Here is a 6,000-nt window from a genome sequence, read left to right on the forward strand (position 1 = left end):
AGACAGACAACAAACTACATGTAATAAAGCCACACTTGGGACGGTACACATCTGACTCGCACAACAGACACACGGAAGTCGCCTTGGGTAGGCTGCGGATAGGGCACACCCATGCAACGCACTCGTATCTGCTGACGGGATCTCCTAGACCCCAGTGCGGTAGGTGCGGAGAGGCCCTATCCGTAGTGCACATACTAATCACATGCAAGGCACTTCACACAACACGACACAAACACTTCATAGAAGTCTACGGACAACATATTCCCCTACATCCATCTTTTTTCCTAGGTGACGATGCCATTGTTTCCGTCAAACGTGTGTTTGAGTATTTGTCAGAAGTCAAGTTTTTAAACCTCATTTCCTATCACGCATCATGAAATCTGGCCCTTTACACCAGCCATCCTCACTGTCTTTTATTGATTTTACTTTTGTTCTTGCTTATTGATTTCAGTGTCTAAGTTCTCACCTCTCATATTTAACCACTGTTTTGGCGCTCTTTGCCCTAGTTGGCCTTGCGCCGCGCCATTAACATGCAACCATCATCATCATCATGGCGCGCGAAGTTCGGATAAAAATGCTAAGCATAGCCACCAACCATGCTCCGCCCAGTCGGCACCTCTTTAAATATGGACCACTATGCCTGACGGACTGAGGGTTAACGGGCTGAAAGAGAAGCAACAGAACGGTTGGAGACCGGTGGGCCAGGCTGCGTGCCATCAAGTTGCCAATGTGTCCTTCGCTTACGTTGTGAATTTTGCTGATACACCTCAATCCTGTCATCTCCGTGCTGCCATGGAACAGTGTCATTACTGATCGTTGGATCTGGTGTCCCACCGCGTGCGGTTTTGACATACCTTAAAGTTACCTTGAAACACTCTTTGAGCAGTGCAAGTAAACCTGCGCTACGTTTAGCTTACACTGCCTGAGCCAATTATTACACGTGCACGTGAAGCGGTGAGCGCGCAAATCGCTGTGAAAGACGCGGAAAAACCAACCGCGCTCTCTTCAGTTCTTTTCATTATGCACCCCTGGCATGGCCTAAACGACGTCATTGAGGCCATGGCTGTCTGTAGGCTGTCACTGGTCAACTTCGCGGCTTATTTCCCGCATTTCCTGTGACGATCCGCCGTCGTCGGCGCTGTGTACGAACCTCTTCTCTGCCTGAACCTGTAGGCACAGTTTTGCCGTTTCTTTTGTGTTTTGAGTGCGCGCGGAGTTTGAGCGATGAGCTAAATACTTTCCTTTCAACCAGACCACTCGACAACAAATGTTTATTGCTTCGAAAACGCTTTACCAGCCCGAGCGCGCGCGTGCGAGCAGGCAGCTATGCCTGCTTTTTTGTGGCACCAGACCGGAAATAGACCTTTCCACGTTGCGGAGAAAAGGAGAAAACTTCCCGGTCTGTGATATATCGAAGGCGGCGGAAGAAAACAGTGCGAGCCGCCCCCGTCTCAGGGAGAGAACGCGCAGCTTTCGTCGCGTTGTCCGCGATCGAGTTGTTGAGAGGGAATGATTACGCGCGATTTCTCATCGCGCGTAGTTTCGGGGGTAGTGAACAGATTTTCGCAATTCTTGCGGGAGGAGATTGCTGCGACAATAGACTTTACCCCCAAATACATTATTAGTAGTCGATGGTAAGTGCTGCAGGGCCCCTTTAAGTTATACCCAATGACAGCTCAGAAGCGGCGCGAACCCCGACATATTGTCGGAGAGACTAATAAGAAGACCAGGTGCTTCTCTAACATATACACCTGCACGAGGAAGTACTTTCGGTTGCCGAAGGAAAGAATGTACAAGTTCGTTTGGAAACTACGCGCCAGCAGAAAATTTGTTTTGTAATACCGAGGCCACAGTTGCATGCACACCGGAGTATACTGATACTTTCAAAGCTGGGAAAAATAAAGTACAATACGTGGTAAAAGACAACACCGTTTTAGTGATATTTGTTTATTCGCCATTATAAGTAAATTTTTAAGTCTCCTAATATCGTCTAGCGGATTCCGACCACCAAGCTGAAAGGAAAGCTTAAAACCAATATGATCTATTCGTACGCTTTCTCATTTTCCGGACGATCACATTTCATGAAAGGGGAATGTTTTTTTTTATTTTAAAAGCTTACTCCTGTTGCGCGACCAGTGCTTTGAATTCGCCTTTGAACGCGTGGAAACTATACTTGGGCAGAGATGCTTACTGTAGTGGATGGCTACAAAAGTATTTGTGATCCCGTGACTCTCTAAGAGTTGCCCGTGTTTATATTCACTTATGCAGCTCCCGAAGCCGAAATTCGCACCCGCAGATTCGTTTGCAGCAGCACAACGTCGTACTTGCACGCCACCGGCAAAGGCAGGTCATTACTGATACTAGTCATATATATTGGATTGTACGATTATTAGCTCAATGTTACTTTAATCCTTCAGGCAAAGTAGTAAGTGGAGAACAGTCGAGGTAACCGTGGTTGAGGCATTGAAGCCAAAAATATGATCAGGTCTTGGGGTCTGCATAGAAATATTGAGAGCTGTACCGCTTTCCTTTTTACCTCCACGGTTGCGGTTTGAACGTGGGTCTTGTGGCTACAAGCCTTAAAAGCCCCCTGGAGAAGCACGAAGATGCTCTTAAGGTTCGGAACATTGCTGGCCCTAGGCTGGACAACATGCTAAGCAAACAGGATGTGGCATTAAGCACACGAGTAAGTTTGTCGCATGCTGCTGCGGGGTTGTCTATAAGATACCTTTGTTATGCAGGAAGGCTTACATAGACCAAACTGGACGCTGCGTTAACGAACGACTCAGAGAACACAAAAATATGTGCAAGCAAGCCCACTGCGCCAGACATGGGTGCTCTGCGAAATTCGAAAGCACCACGATCCTCTTTAAATCTTCAGAAACGATCACCCGCGAGATATGGGAAGCCTACGCCATCCGAAAAGAAAAAAAAGACTGTATCAGTTCGCCATCGATTGCACTGTCGACAACTGAGATGGCACTACTTGAAAGTTCGTAGGTAAGAGCATGCGCATGACAAATATTGTATACATTTTCAGCGAGATTGATTAACTCCACCTTTGACGTCATCTGAATTTTTCCTTTACAAGTTGTGTTTGTTGTGATTAATAAATCAGTTCGGTAGTGTGCGCTTCATTTGTGTGTAATTCGTCGTCCTTGCCCAGCCTAGCGCCATCAATGTTCCGAGTAAAAAAACCAACTAGCCCCATTTCAAGCTCTTAAGGTTTATAAGAATGAATGTCTGCATGCGCAACGCAAAGCCAATATGCGGCTCACGCACGTCGTTGCGGCAGTAACGTTCAAGGTACCTGTGAATTGCTTGGCAGTGTTTGACGTCTTTCCGTGGAGAGAAGGCTTTCGAAGCGTTTTCAGGGCGTCTCCGCCGACGTGGCGATATGCGCGACCGGTTACAGCTAGTTTCTGCGACATACTTATCCGCTGACTGTTTAAACAGATTGTTGGCATGCAGGCGTAACGCTTCCAAAAAGCACCCTTCGTTTAGTGTGTTATGTCTCACCTCTTTCCCTTTCTGCGCACGCGGACAGCATAGAAGGGGCAAGGATGCGCTCTTTGCTCTACGTTGGCGGTTTTGTATGGCCTCTGACACGTGCCGTAAGTGCACCATAGCTGAAGGTCTTCGTTACGTGTGCCTTACAGTTTTACTAAAGCCCCGTAGTCTTCCTGCAAGAGCACGATTTTTTACGTTATAGCTGCTGGTATCGTTAACTTCTTTCCGCAAGGATAAATTATTTCACGTTGCACAGACCACAAGGCAATCGCAGTAACAACTTTGTTTCATTTCATTGATTTCGACAGAGGTGTTTTGTTCTAACATGAAAAATGAGAGGCAAGAACGGCGTGTAAATACATAAAGATAATTCACATAAATCACACAACAAATCATACAATACGACGCAAACACTTTCCACAACTATACAGACTACACGCCTCACTACACCCAGCGTTTTTACTGTCTGACAATCCCTCGTTTTCTATCGAGCGCGTTTTTAAATATTTAGACGACGCTAAATTTTTATACCTAATTTCATACCACGCATGATCGCACCCTGGCCCTATACACCAGCCATGCTCATTGTCGTTTTCTGATTTTACTTTTGTTTTTGCTGACTTATCTTGGTTTGGGGTTTCACCTTTCACATATACTTATTGTTTTGGCGCTCTTTGACCCCAGTTGGCCTTGCGCCACTAACATCTAACCATCATCATCACATTAAAATAATTTAAGGTTGATTAGTGGTTCATTGAATGAACCACTAATCAACCATCTAATGAACCATTGAACAATGAACTAATGAACCATCTCGTTCCTCTTTTCCCTGACATGGGGCTCGGCCCGATGCGCGTGCCTTTCTCTGGCTTCACAAGTCCGCAACGTGACGTTTCTTTGAAGTTTTTCGTATACGATTTCGACACTCGTGCTTCGCGCTCTAACGGTCGAAGTTGAGTTCGCTCGCTTTAGTAGAGACATTCTGCTGCCTGGCGCTCCTTTTATAGTTCACCGGTATCGGCATTTCGTCGCTGCCGTTCCAATTCCCCCTTCTTTTGCCGCCCTGCACTGGCGGCACTCTCGATTCTACAACACGTACAAGCGTTGACGGGAGTAACAGGGCCCGTCGACAAGGCGGCAGCTGACTAGCCGCGCTTCGAGTTGACCCCATGGCAACGTTGTCACCGTTGGCGAGGTGGCTTTCTCCACGCTGCCGTTCTGTTCTTTTCTATAGCTTGCTCCATGAACAGAGCGACGGGCAAATCGACGATGCGCCAAAAATGTTGGTGACATGCCACTTCTATTGCTCACGGAGCAGAAAAACCGAGTCGTCTTCGCCCACAGGTAGACTGGATCGGGCACCGCTACGATGGAAGCGGGAATGTCGTCGCGTTCAGAGCTGATTTAGGGGCCGAAAGAGTAAAAATGCACAATTTCTACAAGTTAGGAGTGCGAACATGTATAGTTTTATTGTATTCAGTTTCCTGTGCATTTGGCAGTTGCAGCTATGAAATACATACTGTCTCAGTTTCGCCCGGCGTTCGGCTACTAATTCAAATAGGGTGATAGGAAGTACAGTATACTTGTTCTCTAGGATAAAAATATACACCGACTCAGTTTGTATGGGATAACTGAGAAGTTCACTAAATCCCGCGTTAAATTTTTTGTGGCGGCAGTGGTGTTTCATAAGTAAAAGAAAACGTAAATCATCCAATCCAATATTCGTGCGGAGGGTAAATGTATTCAGCGGGTAGAGATCGACCCTCAGCCTTACACTAAAGCGTGCCACATTAGCCATGCTTTGAACTTCGGTCACCATGCTTCACGTGTTTTCGGAAGAACGCTAAGTAGCATTTTGAAAACAACCTGAATAAGCGCTTCTCACGGCTTTGGCCACGACTTTGATGTTACCATTCATTCCTCTGTATTCTTGTCCAGTGTTATCAGTCTTCTTGTCATGAGGTCGCTCATTGAACGCAAAACTGGATAAGTTATTGTTCCGCAATGTTCCCATTTACTCATGCACTGCGACAGTGCAGCAACGCGAATCTGTAAAAGAGAACTGACCTTGGAGGCAGGGGATCTGGGCGTCAAAATGACTGGTGGACCATGGCTGCTTGTTACGTTCACTGTGACAGCTGCAGTCACTCGCTGAGAGAAAGGAACGCAGCAACGGCACTGTTTTCCGTTTCCCGTCACCGCGTGCGTGCGCGAAAGAGAGTTGGGAAGGGAGGAGAGCGTTGTCGGCCTTATCTACTACGCAGCGCGTAACGTGGGGCAAAGATCCAACGGCGTGAGTCTAAGAACCCGAAAGGCGCGCGCCGGTGTCCCCGAGTTCTTCACGTGCATTGCGATTACGAACACAGGCGTTGCGCTGCCTTGACACTCCTCTAGGTGAGGTTCCCGGGTCTCTACTGCCGGGTGTGCCGTAAATGCGTGCTGTTGGTACGTCACGCCAAGTCACACGCCAAGAGCTGTGCGGTACTTGAC

At 47.3% G+C, this 6,000-nt stretch overlaps 1 protein-coding gene across 2 annotated transcripts in view; it reads right to left on the reverse strand.

The window, feature by feature from the left end:
- The window catches only part of LOC144163659 (uncharacterized), a 31,336-nt gene extending 25,627 nt beyond the window's left edge, over positions 1 to 5,709 (reverse strand). For both annotated transcript variants that reach the window (XM_077694454.1, XM_077694451.1), the window contains exon 1: positions 5,578 to 5,709. The gene's annotated coding sequence lies outside the window, so the exon portion shown is untranslated. The remainder of the gene's footprint in view (positions 1 to 5,577) is intronic.
- Between the last annotated feature and the right edge of the window lie 291 nt (positions 5,710 to 6,000).

The sequence above is a fragment of the Haemaphysalis longicornis genome, unplaced genomic scaffold, assembly GCF_048455015.1.
Source record: "Haemaphysalis longicornis isolate Haplotype H1 unplaced genomic scaffold, Haemaphysalis longicornis Haplotype H1 scaffold_129, whole genome shotgun sequence".
Classification (NCBI taxonomy): Eukaryota; Metazoa; Arthropoda; class Arachnida; order Ixodida; family Ixodidae; genus Haemaphysalis; species Haemaphysalis longicornis.